The sequence below is a fragment of the Passer domesticus genome, chromosome 5 (genome assembly GCF_036417665.1).
Source record: "Passer domesticus isolate bPasDom1 chromosome 5, bPasDom1.hap1, whole genome shotgun sequence".
NCBI lineage: Eukaryota > Metazoa > Chordata > Aves > Passeriformes > Passeridae > Passer > Passer domesticus.
The window spans coordinates 44,042,956-44,063,036 of NC_087478.1; the positions used below are offsets into that span (position 1 = coordinate 44,042,956).

The following is a 20,081-nucleotide window of genomic DNA, read 5'->3' on the forward strand; positions in this document are numbered from 1 at the left end:
CCACCCATGTGAACCGTGCACCTTTGAATGGAGGCAGAGGGAGGGAAAATTGAATGATTTATTAGTAATAGTATGGAAACTGCAGTCATGCACACCAGAAATCCTGCTGGTGAGTATGCCACTTCAGTCCTGTCATATCTGCAAATCCCAGTGATCTCCTTTTAGACCAAGTTATAGGAAATAATTTGTTGTTTAAATGGTTTAGATTACTCTGAAATGTCACCTGACCTCAAAATTGATAGGACAATAGGTGTGTTTGAGGAGGCGTCTACTTTCCATTAGACAGAAATTCTTCTTTGCATTCACTATGTTTAGACTTATCATGCAAAAGACATTGAAGCCCAGAGGCATCCAACCCACTTGAGAAAACATGTTTTTTCCCTGGTCATTATACAGGATTGTCTGGTTCCAGGTTTAACTTTGGTGGAAACACCAGATCCTCCAGATAAAAAAACATGCAGTTCTTGAAAGCAATGTATATGGTATAATTTCTAAAATGTCTAATTATTAATTTTTACACAGTTATAAGTAATATTTAGCATACTGTAGCAAAAATGAGGGGATTCCAGATATAGCAGAGGAAATAGTGACATTAGAAGATATATCAAAGAGTGCAGCAAGAAAAATGAAGTCTCATGAAGTAGCAGCATGAGGAATATAGAGTATGTCATTTATTCAGTAAATATATAGATCACCATTCATTGGTATTCAAAATGTGCTAAACTGAGAATGTACTGATGTTATTAAAAAACCTTAGTAAGTTTTTACGTGATGGCTCATTAATGATTAAATCTGTCATATGGTTTATCCATATATAAATATCCATATAAATTGTGGATATTTATCATGCTGTTATTGTATCTAATACACTAAAGAGATGTATATCTGATTAAGCTAGGAAAACCTCTGATAGCTGATATTTTATCTTTCAGGCAATATATAAAGGGAGCCTATCTAACCATACATAAATGTTCAGACGTTACAACCTGCAGAACAATATTGATCTCTCAAAGTGATGACAGGTGGGAAGAGCAATGAAAAATCAGGAAATACCCAAAGGGATGGAAGTTGTGACAGGTTCCCAGATCTTGCTTGCAGAGATTTCCCAAATCCATTGCCTAGAGCTGCTAAAAATGGGCAGAAATGTATTGGTATTAATTCAGAGGGTTTGAATTCCTGAATAAATTCCTGAATTGACCCTATTCTTAAAACAGAGTGAAGAAGTAAAATGGAATTTTTAATGTGTTTCAGTATAAGGTCTTGCTTGTGGGAACATGCTGGGAGCTGCCAACATGGGAACAGGAAGCAGAGGTTGTCCAGAGGATGACCTGCTCCTAGATTATGTTTCCCTGTGGTTCATTAGTTGTTTTCCCCTGCTGCTGTTGAGAGTTCATGAAGGTGCCTTCAACAGGGTCAAATGGATATAGAACATTGAAATGGGGAATAAACAAGGATTGCCATGAACTTACATCAAAGCAGATAACAACATGAAATTGAAACTAATTGAAGAGCTGATACATAGGACTATGGAGAAAAAAATGCCTTAAAAGTAACTTGGAATGCATAATAACCAACACCTTTTCAGAGGACATCCATAAGCACAGCAATGCTGGATTATGTGTTTGGGCACCTAACATTATAGTGTACTGCATTACTGAACTATACTATTTTCTCATGAAGTTCTTAGGCAATAACAATGCAGTTGGATTGAAAAAACCCAGAAAATAAAAGCTTTTTACAGCTATTTTTCATCTCAAGGCCTCACTTTGTCTCTCCTACATTTTACAGTCTCCTCTTCCCCTGCATTTGCTTTCAAATCAGGGACAACTTGGAGGAGATTACTGAAAGAAGTAAAAAGTATACAGCCAAATGAAAACTCTAAAGTGAGTGTTGTTTTTGAATATGTTATTCTCATTGAAAGCCTCTCAGGAAGCAAAATCAGATTTTTTTAAAAAACATTTTTGAACAAAATAAAAATCTCCTTTTTCTCTTGTGTTTGGCAAATTACCTTCAGGCAGTCTGATAAACAGAAGAGGAATTCTTTTACTGAAAACTCAGGAGAGGATTTGCTTGTTGGCCAATTTACCCACTAAGCTATTAATTCTTCTGACCTTGGAGAAGAACATGTATGACATCTAAACATCACTTCAGCCTAGGAAGCTGAAAGGAAACTTAATTTTATTTGTATTATGGAAATTTACATCCAATCACAACTTTCAGCCAAGTGTCTTGCTGAGCCTGACATGTGCATTAAAATGGTTTATAAAAGGAAAAGTGTGATGGTAGAAAGATGTTCTTCTGAAAGGTAGCTGCAGTCATTGCTTGTTTCATTGCATGAGGCACAGTAGTGCTCTTAGGGCTCCAGGAGCTATAAACCAAGCTTTTGCTGAGCTCTTCCTTTGCATCATCCTGATAAGAATTTCTACTACAACATTTTTTGGATCACTTTTATAACCAAATACTTGTGCAATTAAGATTTTTTTTTCACTCTGGTGTTATATATTTATAGTAAGAGTCGAGAAAAAAAGCCTGTGGCTCACTTGGTTAATTGCCTTCCATTAATGTTGTTAGAACTTGTCCATAATTTTTACTGCTTGTGCTATTTGTTTTGGAACTGTACCTGTCTTTTTTACTGAGACCTTTCCCCCTGCTCCCACCACCATGGAATAGTGTGGCTATTTTAGTGATTACTGCAGAAAAATCCTAGGAAAAGACTAATAAAAGGAAAGTAGATTTGACATAGCTTGACCCTTCCAGCCTTGCCTTCACACCAGCCTTTTTCTCAGGAGCAGTTAGCATTGGCAAAGATTTGCTAATGAAGATGACAGCATAGACCACCTGTGCTGAACTTGTTCCCCTCCCACAAACCTTGTAGAACAGAAAAGTGCAAGAGTTGCACACACAATGACACAGCCTCTTTACTCTTCTCTTCTTTTGCCTATGAATTAATGAGAAACCCCAGGTCTTTATTACCATTGAGCCGTGGTTGGTTCTATGCAGCTCAGCTACATTATGATGCTGCTCTGCCTTGTGCCATTGGATTAAATTAATCTGGACATTATTCAGTGCTAGTCTGTTAAAGCTAGATCTACATGCTAGTGTTTTAGGTTTGAGCTGACTATTCTTTCCAAATTAAAGTCTGAAATTGTCTGGTGCTTGCTGAGCAATGGTCTTCTCTGCAAGCTTCCCTGATTCCCACTGATGACCAAAGTGGCCTGCAGGTAATTTGAAGAGCATGCCCTGACACAGTGTCCTGAGCACAGGGACAGGGGGCCCCTGAACTGAGCTGCAGAGCTACCTCGGTCACAGTGTGGGCTCCCCCAGCTTCGATCAGGGCAGCTGTAAGGAGCTGTGAACCACAGAGAAAGTCACAATTCAGGCCATGTATGAGGCAAGAGACTCTTGAATCTTATACAAGCTTTTAATGCTACTAAAAAAAGGAAGGAACTAAAAGCCTGAGGTTTATATCACAGGGGTTTCTCAGAGATTTCACCTGTGCCATGCAGCAAAGGTCCCATCCAAGGGATTCCTTCTCAAAACACACCAAAGGTAAAAATTACCTACCCTATAAAACACTGAATTTGAAGTTATTCTTTCAGAGGAAGTTAGCTATATGGCACTGTTGTTATGGAGACATCTCTAAAATATTTTAATGAACAAGAATTTTACTTAAAGAAGACTGCAGACTGGAACATAGTATTGTCTTGCCTCTCCACTGCAGAAATATAGATGAGATTTAAAAGCCACAGTAATTTATGAGCTGTACTTAGAACCTATAAAGGGATATCTTGGATTCAGAATTGTTTCATTCCCGATGCGATTTAGAAGATTAAACTGTCATATTTTAGCACAGATAGATGATTGCTATAATTAATCATGTACCATGAATTCTATTATTTAGAAGCTACTTCATATAAAAGTTGAAAATATTTTTATACATTGTAGAATTAAGTAGCCTTATAATTATGTTTTATAGATATGTGTTGATTTGTTTCATATTTAGAGGATATTTACTTTACAAAATAATCCAATATACTAAATGCATACTGCAAAACAATACAGTAATGGAGTGTTTGCTAATGACTTCAATTTAAGTACAGCCTGTCTAATAGCTGAGATAAGATGTTACTAAAAGAGTGTGCTAATGATTTGAAAATTACTACCAAAATCGTGTTCAGTCTAGGAGGGGTTGCAGACGTAATTGTGCTAATAAATATCCAAGTCAGCCCTGATTTTGAAGCTTGTATCCTGATTACTGTGAGTTTTAAAAATCAGACAGAGGTAAATCATGCCGTTGTGCTCACATGAATAGCCTCTCAGGTGGCACTGCTCATTTGAGTAAAGAGAGAAAAAACACCCGTGCTACACAAAAATGCATGAAACATTCATAAATGTTTATGCACTGGTTAAAACGCTTAACTGTGCATGCTCCTTCCAATTCTATCTATTGAAATTTGTTATATATACAATCCTGAGTGTAAGTTTGTATATAGATGTATAGAATTTTAAAATTTGGCTAAGACAGGATTCCATTCCTATCTGTACCTTACTGTAAACATTGTGCATGTACCAGTGTCACTGTCACCTTTCAATACATTATTTAGGTGCTCAAAGTGCTCACCTAGGACAAGATAAACCTGAGCTCAGTTTCTTCTCTGCCTGCATGGCATTAAAATTGTCTTACAGCTTCTAAGAAAATGATCCAAAAAGCAAGCAAATAAAGAGGGTAAATCATAGCTTCTTATGGGAGCAATGTGTCAGTTTGACTACAGCTCAAAGCAAATCTGTTTTTGGTTTCTGCTCTCTCCTATGGGCGGCATATGTAGTTTACCTTAAATATTAAGAGAATAAAATACATTAAATAGATCTTGGAACAGAAAATGAACCAAAATTCATTGTTTCCAGTGAGCCAGCCTCAATATGACACCACCCCAGAGGAGCCTTCTATTTGGTAATTAGCCTGTAAGAAGAGGGTTGCCTATTTGTGCCCTCTGATGAGGCATGAGTGTGAGATGGGGTTAGAGCTGGATCGTCTTAGCAACACTCAGATATTTCTGGGAGTTGCACAATGCAAAATTCTGCAATCCCAAAGCAGATGTTTGGGAAGCTATGGTACTATTCCACAGCTGGACCAACAGTTAATAAATCAGAATTTGGCTTCGAAGTGTGAAAATCTCCCAAAGCTTTTGCACAACCTCCGATTTTAGTGTTGATAGTATTTCAGCCTGTGTTCTTGGGAAAAAAAACCAACCTGGGACTCTGGCACAGTGAATTTAATTTTTTTTTTTCCAGTTCAGAAATAGAATTAAAATCTCTGCACAGCTGCTCATACGATGCAACATTTGAAAGTGCTATTTCTGAACTGAAGATGTGAAAAACATTTTGTCCACCACTTTCTCAACAAGGTGTGGATTGTGTGTCCCTTCTGCTCCCCACTGCAAAGTGAGGCAGTGGACCAGCTAACCTATATCTATGTCAACTCCCTTGCTGCAAATTGATGACTGAGACTGACTCCTAAGGTACTTTATTAGGACACCTGCTTTGCAAGCATGAAGTCAGTGGTGTGTGCTGGAGTGGTCTCAGGGGTGAGCTGGGAGGATGCCAAGGAAGGCAGATGTGCCCTTAGAGGAGCAAGTGAAAGGGGCAGCACTGTGGTGTACCTGCCTTGGTATTCCAAATTCCCTACAACTGACCAGAGGAGTGTTACAAGGCTCCTGAGAGCCTCGGAGTGCTGCAGCTGCAACAAGGAGCAGTGGTAAAAGGCTGTATTCAGCTACAGGTCAGAGAGAGAAAAGAAAGGCTAAGCAAGGAATATGGGAGGCTTAATTCACTTGGCTGCTTCCCTTCCCATTGCAGCTGCTCTACTTCAGGTTATTTGCCAGGCTTGAATTCTTTCTTTATTCGTCATTGTTGACTGTAGCTAGCTTGCTTTGGGGTTGAAAGGAGCTGGAGTCAATTATGTGTCTGGGTGCTTTTGAATGTCTTAAGTGTGGTAGATGGCTGCAACCCCTACTGCTCATGTCTAATGAGGCAAGGCAGAGACCTGCTAGCCTCTGGTCCAGCACAGGCCTGTGGAAATGCTCCAAAGAGCCAAACAAAAGCAAACAGGAAGGGAGAGAACCATGTCACCATGGGTTTTCAGGGCATCTGCAGCTACAGCACTGCTCCCTTTGCCTCTCTGCCTGCTCTGGAAATGCCCCTGTGCAGGGCAGGGGTGCTGCTCCATGCCGCTTCCAGTGCTGCCCAATGCAGGTGGACTGTCTTCAGGTGGCTAAAAGATTTTGGGCAGGTGAGTGTCATGAGAAGTGAATGAGGTGCTGGGCTGCAGGTGTGGTACCCTGTCAAGGCTCCATCAAGTGCCCATGGTGCCTGACATCACTCACCATGTGCTCATCTGCTGGGTTCTATCTTGCCTCTGCTCACAAAAGCTTGGGCTGACACAGTGGTGGTTACTGATGGATACTTTACAGCATCATTTACCTCAGCCCTGCTTCTAGACCTCAATCTCTTGGATTTAGCCTAGAGAGTTCACATTGCTGTTTGCCTCTGACTTCTCTGGCTTGGATCTTAGTTAATTATCTGTAGACAAAGCCACGGTTGATGCCTGATCAACTAGAACGACTGAATTAATCAGCTTTGTTAGGCAAAGGTTATGGCAAGGGGGTGACCATCCTATCAATCTGTTCACTCATCTCCTGAAGAGTAACCATAACAGAACTCTTAAAAATCCTATTAATGGATTATAGGTCAATAACCTAGACACTCTGATAGCTCTGCAAGGAACTATGGACAAAGTATCTGGGATTAATGCATTTTCTGAATATTTTTATGGAGTCTTTTACAGATTTTTCCCTCTCAAATGCTAACGTGTTCTGCAAGTAGAAAGAAAATGGCTTTTTACTACTGTATTCCCTTGATGTGGCTAGGCAAAGCTGGGAGGTACCTAAAACTATGTAAAGGCATTGAGCTCATCAATTCATATGTAAAGTTCAAGGAGAAAACTTTGGCCTTTTGCCTTCAGAAGTAATCATCCAAGCCACAGAATTGTCTCATCCTGACGCACGAGGAGTCTCAGGCATTGAAATCCAAAAGTTCACCCAATTTACTACTGGTGATCAAATTGGCAAAATATACTGAGGAAGCTTCAGACAATTCACGGTGCAGCATGCCTTGCTGAGGTGAATCCAATCTCCCTCAAATTCTGTCTTTTAGAAAAGCATTATACAAGTAGGTGAAGAAATTGTCCGTTTCTTTTTTCAATTGTGAAAACTTTCACTTGGAGGTGGCATTATAACCTATTCAAATGTTAGGGCTCTAAACACGGTGTTTGTGCTTAGTTTGCAGTAAATACAGCTGTGAGACAGGGTGATCATTTATCTCTGTTCTTTTTGGCCTTGACAAGTAGACTTGACATCTCCAGTTGCTTCAGGGCAGGACACACACCCAGAATAGTGAACAACGTGTACAGAATGGTTTATCAAATCTTTGTTCCTTATGTCCATTAATTGAAAAAAACGGAATCCTGAATATGGGAAATTGAAGGTTTATGCCATTGTGGAGATTTGTTGCTATTATCTTCAGCGATAAAATATTTTTTAAAGTACTCACATTTCCCTGCTATTATTTTACAAGGAAGGCATTTGCAAGGACTGAGGATGATTTGTACTTGGTCTCAAATAAATATGTGATCCACATGTTTTCTGGAACAAAACCTAATGGACAGTGTTTAAAATATTGCATTTATGCTCTGGAAATAACAGTGGTGTTTTTCCAGAAGTTTTTTCTTTGAGGTGTATTTGCATTACTAAAATTCCTGATTTTAAGCAGAGCAAGTTTTTCTGTTCAGTAGGTGTGCTATTTTCCCAAGGCCTTTCTGTGCTTCTTCCAGGCTTGCAGAAAGGACCCAGTACATGCCATGCTTTTCAGTCTCTCAGGATGAAAGTCTGGGCTTTTGCAGAGAAATTTCTTCCTCTTTCCTGAGGCATACCCCAGAGAGCAGCGATGCTAAGATTGCCTCCTCTCACAGGGCTGGACGTCTACAAGAAGCTAGTCTGCCCAAGTTGCTGAGGTTTCTTCTGCCACTTGCAGAACAAAAAAAGTTTACAAAACAACCCTTTCCCAATCCCTCAAGAGCAGAGAGTTCAAGGTGAGCCTGGAAAGTTGGTCACAAAATTCCAGTTCTTCCTCCTCACCCAGAGGGGACATCATCAGGGAACAGACTTTTTTTTTTTTATTATTTTCAAGAGCAACTTGGAGAAAGTTGGCAAGCAGAGCTGAAACCAGGCTGAGGAAGTGAGGACACATGACTGAAGTGGCAAAGCTCCTTCTGGACAGCAGCAAGCAGTTCTAGCAACACCAGGGCAGCCACTGTCTCTCAGCACCACGTTGCTGAGGTGCTTCTGGGTGTGTCTGACCCAGGAACTGACCCAGACTGCTGAGATCTAGCTCTGAGGTGTGAAAAGCAATCAGCATGATAGCATCATTGGGCTGCTCAGAGGGCAGGAGTCAAACACAGAGCTGGGTGGTGCTGCCAGGTTGTTTACTTATCATACCCTGGCCTAAATGACTGCCCAGCAAGATCAGCACTAAATTCTCTTTATGTCACACATTACTTTAGGAAACAAAAAAAAAGAAGTAGAATCAGCTTGAGAACATTTGTACATCTTATAATCTAAAAATTGCATGCAAATTTTCTCTGAATATCACAAATTCTTTCCTGTCCTCTCATTTCTGGGAATGGTGATGTAAGTTCTAAGGGATGAACAAGACAGGTATTGTCTAAACAGTTCTGTGCAAATCTTCCTTGACCAACTCCCAAAAAATTATGTCAGCAAGACAGTTTGTTTTGTCAAGATTTTGTTTTTAATCTGAACCCACTGATCTGAATGGATGTTTCTTTTTTCTGCTTTCACATCCTAGCTCTTATCTGTCCCACATTCCTTTTGGAAGCAGATGAGTAGCAGTTTCACTAAACAGTAGGACACAAACAGAAAGTGGCTTATAAAGATAATTTAGACAGTAAGAGGTAAGGGCAAATCTCTTCCACAGCCCTGCTGCAGTCAGTGTGACTAGTTGTGTGAACAAAGCAGACCAGATTTGGCTTTTGCTGCAGTCCCAGCCACCTTTTATCATTGGAGAGAGAGAAAAACACCATAAAATTAAATAGGTATCATCCTCCCTGCATTCCTAGTGTAACTATTTTAACTGGAATGCCTCATAAACAGATAAAGGCACTCTTGAGCTTTGGGATGATCATTTTTTAAATGACCATTTAGGACTGGATTATGGTTTTACATTTTTACCTTGGAGCTTTTAAGGGCTGTTTGGGACATTAAGTGCTAACATATCAGAGCTTAAACTGAAAGGCAATGTTGCTTGCGGTCGTACTGCCCAGCAAAATAATATAGTTTTGCTGCTGTTAATAGGTAAATACTTTCATTTGTGGAAGGAAAATGGTGATTCAAAATCATTTGATGCCCCTTAAATTCTCACAGCAGCTGGATATTGTGCATTGGTTTCTATAATATTCTTGTGATAACATTCCTATCCCGCAGGGGTCTGCTTGAATATCGGAGCACTCATCTTTTTTTAGTTTTGCATAATGTGAGATATTAAAATTAAGGCTGGTGTTTACTGTTCAGTTCTTACACACATATTCCACATTCACAGCTAGATATTATTTCCCTTGGAAATGCTTTCTGTCCCTGCCAGTTGCTGAATGCAATCAGATAGCTTTGCATGGGCCAGCATACCAATTAAGCACCGTGCCTGGGATGCACGCTGCTGCCTCCGTCGGAGGCTCAGTGCTTCATCGGCAAGTGAGCCGTGCACAGTGATAAGGAGAAAGCCTGAACCCACAATGGAGGCAGAATCCATTTCTCAAAAAAGCTTTCAGAGAGTGGGTTGAGGGGGAAAGGGGAAAAGGGGCAGGCAGCACATAAAATGGCTAGAAAAATGAAACGGGAGGAAAGATTAATGAAAGCAGGATCAGAAAAATATTCAATTAGAACTTGAAGGCCTGGTCACATTACTCTGTGTTATTGTACATCTTGTCATTACCCAAATCTGTTGCTAAAGTGTTGGCATTTGTCTTCATTATGCAGTAAAATGGTATAATGAATAGGTTACAAATATGATGGAGGAAATGCCCTGGAATTTTCACAGTGCCTGAAAATGAAAAATGAAAACAAAAATTTAAATTATTGGTGTGTGGCATCTGCCAAGTGCACAGATTGACGTGAAGAATGTAACATGATTTTGTTCTGATGATGCCTTCAAAGTTTCTGTTCCCCTTCAAAGGGGTTTTCAGGCTGAATCCTTCCTTAAAAGCCAATGTCAGGGATGTGAAACACAGTGAGCAGCATTTGACATATTTCTTAGCTGCAAGGAGCTGCACAGCCTGATACCTTAGGTCTGGTTTTAAAAACTTCTGCAGGCAGCACTCCCCCATATTTCAGTGAAGAGCTGGTTAATGTACAGATTTTGGCTTTTAACAATTAAATTAAATTTGAGATGGGAAAAAAAATCTACTATCTCGGCCTAGTTAATTAGACATGATTTAGTCTTCAAAATTGCAATGATCCATATAGATGTGTTACCTTTCAAACTCAGTTTTGCATTTGACTGATTATTATATTCTAGAAATACATTTTCAGGATATTTAAACCTAACATTTGGCCTACTTTCAAACTGCAAGATTCTGAAAATTGGTACCAGTACATAATAAAGAATTTTATATTACAACCAGGATAGGAATTAATATTTTACTAAAAGTTCAAATAAAATCTTAAATAATATGGAAATACTATTTCAGTAGTAGGGATCATAGCCCTCCTTTTCATAGATGTGTACTAACTTTAATAAAGCTTCCAAATGGCTTCAAGGACTGTCCACCCAGGCTGACGTTCATGCTTCCAAACACTTTAGGAAATATGTGTCATAAAAATAACATGTACTTTAGAGGAGGAGAATAAAAAGTCATGCATTCATCCAGCAAGAATGCAAACCTGAAACTGGAGGAAAGTCTGTCAGCTTAGTCCTCTGCTAGAGACTTTTTATATGATCTTCTGCAGGTCTTGGTAGGTGCCTGGGCTTCATATTCCCACCTGGAAAATGGGCATAAGGAGGAGTGGAGGAAGGAAGGCTGAAAAGTATATCCAGTCAGAAATTGGCCTGTCCAAACTGAAATTCTTGGGACACTCAGAAGTTAGAGCAGTGGGTTTGATAGAAGCAAGTTATTAAATTACTTTCTACAGGCTTTGAAGACTGTCACACACTGCCACAGTTCATGGCACTGCATGCAGGTAGTGCAGTACATGAGAAGCTGTTTGTACCTTGTGTGTGAAAAGTGAAATTCTCTGATGGAGATTTGTACAGTTGTTCATACTAGATTCTTTGTCTTGTGTTGCTATCTTTGTCTTGATTAACATGTGTTACTTTGACATGGATCAAACACTTCGGTGAGATATCATTTCTAAAAGAGCATACTTTTTTTGTTCCATTAGATTTAATGATATATAAGTGTCTTTGCTTCACTGTGAATGGTAGGTATATTTTAAACATGTAATGTGCTGAAGTTGATAGGATTATCCTTTCAGAGGTTAATTCTAGTCTCATACTCCAAAAATGTTACTAGATTATTTGTGGTAATAAATAATCTGTTTTTAAAATTTAATGCTTTGCCGTTAAATTGCACAAATTTGAACCAGATGGCTCAGAAAATTGATAACATGCTACCGAATCTCTCACTTCTCTGTCATTGTTGGGTTGGATCCAGCCTTGATTCTGAGTAACCAAAACTTACTACTGTCTAACAGCTGTTTTGTGGCTTGGATATCTCCAAATGGACAGGTATACATCACAGAAAAAAAAAAATCACCTGCACAAATAGAGGATTGCAGCAGAAGAGAGTTTATGGGTACTGGAAACAGACTAACCTCTCTCATCATTGGATAAAATGTGTTGAAAAATGTTGAAAATTTCCAGAGCTCTTTCTGGAAATACCTAAAATGTCTAAATCCTGCTGTACCCCTTTGGTGCACCCATAGCTGTGAGTAAGGTCCTGTAATGTCTTTCATGAAGTGCTGGTCAACAGCAGCTGAACATGAGCCACCTGTGCCCAGGTGGCTGAGAAGGCCAATGGAATCCTGGCCTGGATCAGCAATGCTGTGGCCAGCAGGACCAGGGCAGTGACTCTCCTCCTGTGCTTGGTACTGCTACAGCCCTACCTCGATTCCTGTGTCCACTTCTGGGCACTCAAAAACGATATTGAGGTGCTGGAGTAAGTCTAGAGAAGGGCAAGGAAGCTGGTGAAGGGTCTGGAGCCCAAGTCTGATGAGGAGAGGCTGAGGGAGCTGGGGTTATTTGACCTTGAACAAATGATGCTCAGTTGCTCTCCACAGCTACCTGTAGAAAGGCTGTAGCCAGGTGAGGGTTGTTTTCTTCTCCCAAATAAAAAATGACAGGACAAAAGGAAATGGCCCCAGGCTGTGCCAGGGGACGTTTAGACTGGATATTAGGAATTATTTTGTCACTGAAGGGGCTGGTGAGGCATTGGAGCAGCCCCCAAGGGAAGGACACCATCCCTGGAAGTGTTAAAAAAAAAGTGGATGTGGCACTTAGAGAAATCATTTAGGGTTGAACACAGCACTGCTGGATTAACAATTGGAATCGATGACCTCAGAGCTATTTTCTAACTAGAGTGATTTTGTATTTCTATTCTATGATTTTACTCTATGTTGTAAATTCGCCTAAATGTTTCCCTGGTTTTGGCTGGAATAGAGTTAATTTTGTTCTTAATAATAGTGTTCTTAATAATAGAGTATGTTTTGTATTTGTGCTGAAAACAGTGTTAGTAGATGTTTTAAGTCTTGAATAGTGGTCTTTCCTAGCCACATTCATGTCTACTCCAAAGCAATTGGAGACCTGGGCAGGCAAGTGCAGCTGACTTTAAAGGTTTGTCTGTATGGTGACAAGACCTAGCTGAATGTGAAGCTTTGGGAGATAGTTACTGGTTGTGGCTGGTCACAGCTGTGGTATGTGGCCAAAAGTTTCTGGTGCATTGCCTCCAATGTTGCATTGCATCATCTGGTTGGACCTCATGATCTTAAAAGTCTTTTCCAACCAAAACAATTCTACGATAACTTCTGAGCAGTGCTCACACAGTGCCAAGGCCTTTCAGGCTTCTCACACCAGCCTGCCAGTGAGGGGGCTGGGGGTGTACAAGAGGCTGAAAAGGACACAGCTAGGACAGCTGACCCCACTGACTGAAGAGATATTCTATGCAGTGTGGTGTCATGCTCAGCATATACAGCTGGGGAAAGAAGAGAGAAGAGGGGGGATGCTTGGAATGACAATATTTATTGACTGTTCTCAAGTAATCCTTGTGCATGATAGAGCCCTGCTCTCCTGGAGATGGCTGAGAACACATGCCTGTCCATGAGACGTGGTGAATGAATTCTTTGTTTTGCTCTGCCTGCATGCACAGCTTTTCCTTTACTTATTAAACTCTGATTAAATGGATTCTCTTCCCTATCCTATGGACGGGGTGGGGAGGAAGTGAGTGACTGTGTGGTGTTTCGTTGCTGTCTGGAGTTAAATCACGACAAATGCGCATAAGATTAAATGCTATAACGCTTTCCCTCCCTTTGAAATAAAGCTCTGATCTTTACAGCTTACAAGTTAGCTCCCTGATGAACAAATAGTTCATTATAGAACTCATGTAATGGTAACAGTGTAGGAAAACATTTATAATGATAGGGATGCCAGAACTAAAGAAGCAGGATGATGTCCATGTTTTTTAATCATTATTTCTTAGCATAGTGGAACTGGTACAAAAGGGAAAAAATAGTCCTCTTTCTGAAGATGAAAACAGAGGGGAAAATCTATCATTCATTGGAATTATACCTATGTTTACCAGAAGGATACGTGGTACAAGATCTAAACCTGTAATTCTGATTAGCTACCATTAATTCTGGGAGAACTTGGTGCAGGGGTTCATGTTGTAGCTGGAAACATAGGAGTCCCATGTCCTTTTGCTGCTTTTGCTCTGAGGGCCGTTTTGGGTGTGTTTGAACCAGTCCCTCTGCTTTAGTTTCCTAAACATAGAAGAAGAAGGATGTCAGTTCTGTACCTAAATATAAGTGCAGCAGGTGAGTTAAGTATATTCAGGTTTGTGTACAAGGGCCTCACAGAGATGGCCCTGGCAGGAGATCCAGCTCCTGGAGAGCTCCTGTTAGGATAGAAAAGATTAGTGAGTCTGGCTGCATTTGCTTTGCACTATAATTTTATTTATTTTCTTTCTCAGAAGTTCATGTTCATCCTGCACAGCATGGCAATGGTATTCCCAAACTGAGAGCACAATCTTGGCCAGAAGTACCTCTGCCTGTGCTATGAGTCTCCTCCAGGGGTAAACCAGGAGCAGGGATGGGTGTTTTGGTTCCTGGTATTATCCCTTCACCTTCTTGAGCCAGGGCCACACAGGACTACCTGGCAGAGCCAGCTGGAAAGGTGTTGGTGCTGAGTTAAGAATGACTGTAAGCAACAGAAATCTGATCTGCAAATTCAATTTGGTCTCCTTTCAGAAGGAAGGCACTACTTTTTTTAATGGGCACTACTGGTGGACTGAGTATCAAAGCGGTAAATGTGGCAAAAATAAAATGTTGTATGCTTTCCAGCCATTTGAGAATAATTACACACCAATTAATTGAAGAAAATGACATCTGACAATGTCGGTGTTCTGAAGTGTCACATATTAGACCCCAAAAACTAAATGAGACACATATTCATTTTAATTAAAATGTTATCAAGAGGTGCTGTTGACCAAGAAGCCCATTAACAATAATCTGCTTTAGTAACAAGTGAGCAAGTCAATTTATTGAACTGAACTAAAAAGCAAACCCAGTAACAGCTGCCCACTGAGCAAGCATTTGATCTTTCAGCTTTCTCTGATTAGCAGAGGGAGGCGTTCCCTGAATATTACAGACTTTTGTCTACTTTCTCACTACTTTGTGGTTACTTGTAGAAACTGTCTCCATGGTGCAATCAGCATTTGCTCATCAAACTTAAAAGGGAGCTTTACTAGCAGATCCAACTTCAAAGAAGACATTTATAGAGAGTGCAGTTGCTGGGTACCATTATTTTCTTTTGTGCCTCAGCTGTTAAAATCTTTGCACAGGGTACACTGCTTTCCTTGGAGATCTGGCTCTTTTACATACAGAGGCTAGTGCACAAGAATAGAGGGCTGCAAGAGAAGCATGCTACTTGCAATGTAAAATTACATGGTTGCTCAAATTTATGTTTTCAACCAAAATTCATTAACTTCACTCTTTAGGATTGATTACTGGCATTAAACTGGCCAGATACTTCCTGAGCAGATTTCCACCCCTATAGGAGATCTCAATATGAACGTAAAGCTGGCAATGATGGCCAAATTACTGCTTGTATCAGGGAGCACCAGGAATTTTGATGAAGTATGCTTTGCTTTTGCTGTGCTTGTACAATGGTGCCAATTGTTTTCCAGCTGAAGGAAATCTTAAAAATCACTTCTCATGTTCCTTTTGCTCCTGATTGGAGAAAAAGTACAAAGCCTTTTCTATGTGAGCTATAGGTATGGGAGTTTTTCTAGAATCAGCCATTATTTCAGAATAAATTTTAATAGTTTCATTTGAAAAACCCCCAAAGCAGAGTGGACTTGTATGTCCAAAATACAGTACAATTGACAGTAAGTTAATTCTCTTTTTCACAGGAAGGAGTTCAAAGCTTTGGATCCTTCCTGAATCCATCATCAAGCAAGATGCATCAACTTTATTGAATGTGGGAGAGCATACCAGAAGCTCTCCCGATGCCTTTCTAAAAGCTCTCTTTTAATGCTTATGATCCTAGAAGAAGGAATTTCTATAGCAATTCAGCCAACTTCTGTCTGACAGAACATTTTAGGTGGGAAAATGAATCCTGTCAAAAAAGCAGTGATGCCTTTTAAGTCCTACTGTGGACAATAGACACATCTGTCACTTACTGCTCAGAGGGCATGCCATGTTGGGCAAAACTGAAAGTCAATGAGATTTAGTGTACTTCAGTCATTTTGAAAACAGTATCCAGTAACCACTGGTCCAGAAGTTCACCCAGGAGTATATTTAAAGTAGAAAGAACAGCAGCAGCCACTGAAATGGAAAAGATTGATGCTAAAATGGAAATAAAAGTTTCTTATTTTTTCGTGCTTAATCAGCCAACAACCTTCTTAGAAATGTATGAAAATAATCTTAAATATTAGAATCTGAGGAATTCTTCTCATATTTTGTTGCAAAATATTTTAGAAGTTTTGGCAAGAAATAAAGAAGTGAAGTGCTAAAGGAATGACTTCACAGAACTTTAAAATATCTTTTTAAAAATGAACTTCAAAAGAATTTTTTTCTTTTGACAATTTTATGGCACCTGTATTGGCACTAGAACATTTGCAATTATTTGCAGTGGAGAAATTGGAGTGAGGACTGAGTAGATAGGGGAACTCTTGAAAGAATTAATGTAATCCTGTTATGTCTTATCTGCTGTCCATCAGCAGGGAAGATTATTAGCTCTACAAGACTGTTATTCTATTTAAGTGGAACAGTATATTCAAACTTTAAATGCTATGATAAAATAGCATCTAGAAATCTATGTTACATCCTCCACATATTGTTGCTTAGTGAGACACTGGTGACTCTTCACTTGTTTGCACTGAAGTCTTTTGAAGGTCCTTTGAAAAACCATTTTTAACAGTTTGTAAGCTGATGCATTTCGCAGAATGATGATATTTATGTTTCTTCGTATCACTTTCCATGGATATCCCAATCCAATTTCAGTGACCAGTTTATTTCCCACATACATGCATTTTATTTTCAGGACCAATGGGTGGCTCCTCACACGGAGAGCTGGCAGATCTTCTTGTGGGACTCAGCCCTGAAATAAACGCCTTTGTCTTCACCAGAATAAGTAACAGACAGGAGCAGCCATTGTCCCTGTCACAGGCTGATCTGTGCTGCAGATCCCTACTCACCCAGCCTGCACAGTGCTAAGTGGAAGAGTGAGAGACTTTGAGGCTGCAGTGGTCAGTGGTCTGTGGTCCCAGTGGGCTCTCTGGGCACAGAACGGCAGTCGGTCTGAACATGTTGCAGATGGTGCTTCCCTCCTACAATCCTTTCCTTGAGAAAGGATGGCCTGCTTAAGCCTGCCTGGTCATCTTTGGAAATGATAAGCAGCAATAGAGCTCAATGATGATCCAGACCATTTATTGTGTTTTTCTGGGGTTTTTTTTGTGATGACTCAGCTACCATTTAGCAAAAACTTATAGGAATTACTTAGGTCTGTTGCTCATAATCAATGGCTGACAACAAGTTGTGTAAACTCTGCAAAACATACTGAGCATGGAGAAGTTACTGCCTACAGTAGATTTAGCATTTAAGAGCTTGCTTTTTAAATTTTAGCTGTTACTAAGTATTGCAAGGGTGGTGGCTCAGCCAGGCATTCAGGGCATAAGTGCTATTGATAGTAAACACACAAATGGAGGTCCAGGCAACAGGTCTGCCTTCAGAGGACCTTCTACTTCTTTCCATTTGCTGCATAATATGATGTTAATAACATAAATCAGTGTGTTTGGACTTTACAGGATTTTTTACTTTAAATATAAATCAATGAACCATGCTAATTAAACAGCAGGGCCAAAATCTGATGCTGTTTCCAGGCAAGAATCTCATTAAGAGGAGTGCGCCTCTGGATTTTTCTTTTTTTTTTTTTTAATGGATGAGAAAGCAAACTTCAGAGGATAAATGGTGTTCAAAATTTTCTTGTTTCAGCCAAGTCCTAACATGTGTACAGAGGAGGAAATGAGACCACTGAGGGTGACTACTAACTATAATCAGCCACTGGTTTTCTGGAGGGTCTTTGAAAATTATAATCTTATCCCTGTCCCCAGATGCAGCATCACTGAGCTGGTGCTGCCATTCTCTGTCAGTCTTGAGCATTGATTCCAGCAATGTGGCTGTGGTCAGGCACCTATTTCTGTGGTCTGGTCAGGTGAGATGTTTTTTGTAACTTCTAGCAGTGACCAGGGATGGAAAAATATAAAACCATTCTCTTAATAACATACTTTCTAATACATGAAAAACATAGAGTATCAGCTAGGAGAGGTAATATATACTTGTTCAGTTCAGGTGTAGCTTTCCAGCTCCTCTCTGAGGAGCCAGGAGTCCACTAAACTGTACTGAACAAAAAACATCCAATACACATTAGCTACTTTTATTACAGCAAGTTCCTATATTGCCAAGTAAAGAACAACCACAATGACAGTAAATGCAAAATTGACAACATTCCCCATCATTCATACAGTCTTTGGCAGGAAAATATGGATTGTAACCATGATGAACTGAAAACAACATTACCAAAATAACTGGAATTTTCCCATTACCAGCAAAAGTGCAGCTATTACAGTCTACTATTATGAGTGTAGTTGAAGGTATAGACATGTTTTGAATGTACAAAACAGCCTCAAGATCAGACATTTTGCAAACAATATTTCTGAAAACTGCTTCTGCCTTAGTTTTCGTACTAATGCTAAAATACGCAGTTTGAGTCAAGCCAAATATTATTCCCTCTTTAGTGCTATCTCTTTTTCCAAATATCTTTTGGAAATTTGTGGCGGGGGGTGGGTTTTGTGGCTTCCTCATGCTTATTGTGGGGCCAGTGAAAGATAACACACTGTTTGGTAAAAATGTCATCATCTTTTAAAGTGCATTCACAGCCTGGGCCATTGGCTACTGAATCTGCTAGTGGGCCAGTATGCTTTGTTTACCCCCCTCTATTGCTTCAAATCCAGGCTTATTTCTGATTGTGGACAAGTGTCTGTGCTGTCCACCTGCAATGCTTTGGCTGAAATCTGGAGTTAATAACTGCTCTCAGCTTAGTGCCAGCCTTCACTTTCCCACTGACAAGTGTCTGCTGCACTTTTGAAGATGGAAGGGGGAATAGCCCCACAGCCCTTCTGCTGTTGCACTGAAGCAACTTCTCTCATTGCCCCAAACTACTGCAGGAGAGGCACTTGAGCTTCTGTTTATAAATGTTCCAAACTAATTTTCCAAATTTCACGTTGACTCATGTTCCCTGGCTGACTGTCTCTTTTCTGGAAGGTAATCTGATTTAACCTCTCTCTTTCAGATGAACTCATTTCGTTTGGCAAAAGTACACTTCAGGAAAAAAGAAAATAGTTTCTTAACTGGACATAACACCAGATGAGTAAATACTAGTTTTCACCTACCTTTGAGAACAATCATGACATTTTACAGTGAAAAAGAGCATGGGAACCAAACCATAATCTGAAGGTACAGTAAAGACTAAATATATTTTGTCTATGCAACAGAAATTTTTTCTTAATGGCTCTGAATGAAAATTTTGAATGAAAATAGAAGATTACCAACTTTACCCCTTATAAGAGAATGTGTTGTATTTATTTGATTGAGCAATTAGCACAGTTTAATTAATTTTCGCTTTTAAGAGGCAGAATTGCTTTGACTATGCTCTTCAACAGTGTTTTTTTGTTGAATTTGACATTATCTGTCACCAAGGTTAAATAAGGGAAACACTGCCTACTGGTAATACAACGGAAAGCTTTAGTTCAAAATCAATATTGTTTTAAGGACAATTTTATCTAATTAGATTGAGATGATAACATGACTGATCTCTAAAGAAGTAAATTAACTTTCTATATATATGCAGAATTTTGCTAAAAGTATCATTAAAAAGGGAAACTCACCTCAGATCAGGCAATTTGAGTTGAAAAGTCTCAGCTCCTGAGTGACTTGGTGATAACAGTGGCAGGATTTTAATTTGCAAAATATCAGATTCTTCCCTAATCTATTATTCCTTAATTTATTTATGTGATGAGTGATTTAGATTTAAATATAATCTATTACCAAGAAAAGAAAAAATAATATGTCAGTGCAATGATCTTACTGTCAGTATGTTTTCTGCCATTAATGCCTGTCTGGGCTGAAGAATAATGGGGTTTTTTAGTTTTGTTGGGTTTTTTTTTCCCTAAGATGATTCATAATTAT

At 39.5% G+C, this 20,081-nt stretch overlaps 1 long non-coding RNA gene across 1 annotated transcript in view; it reads left to right on the plus strand.

Moving 5' to 3' along the window:
* The window catches only part of LOC135301355 (uncharacterized), a 31,084-nt gene continuing 11,003 nt past the window's right edge, over positions 1-20,081 (plus strand). The window contains exons 1-2 of the long non-coding RNA XR_010363113.1: positions 1-109; positions 19,186-19,349. This is a non-coding gene — a long non-coding RNA (uncharacterized LOC135301355). The remainder of the gene's footprint in view (positions 110-19,185; positions 19,350-20,081) is intronic.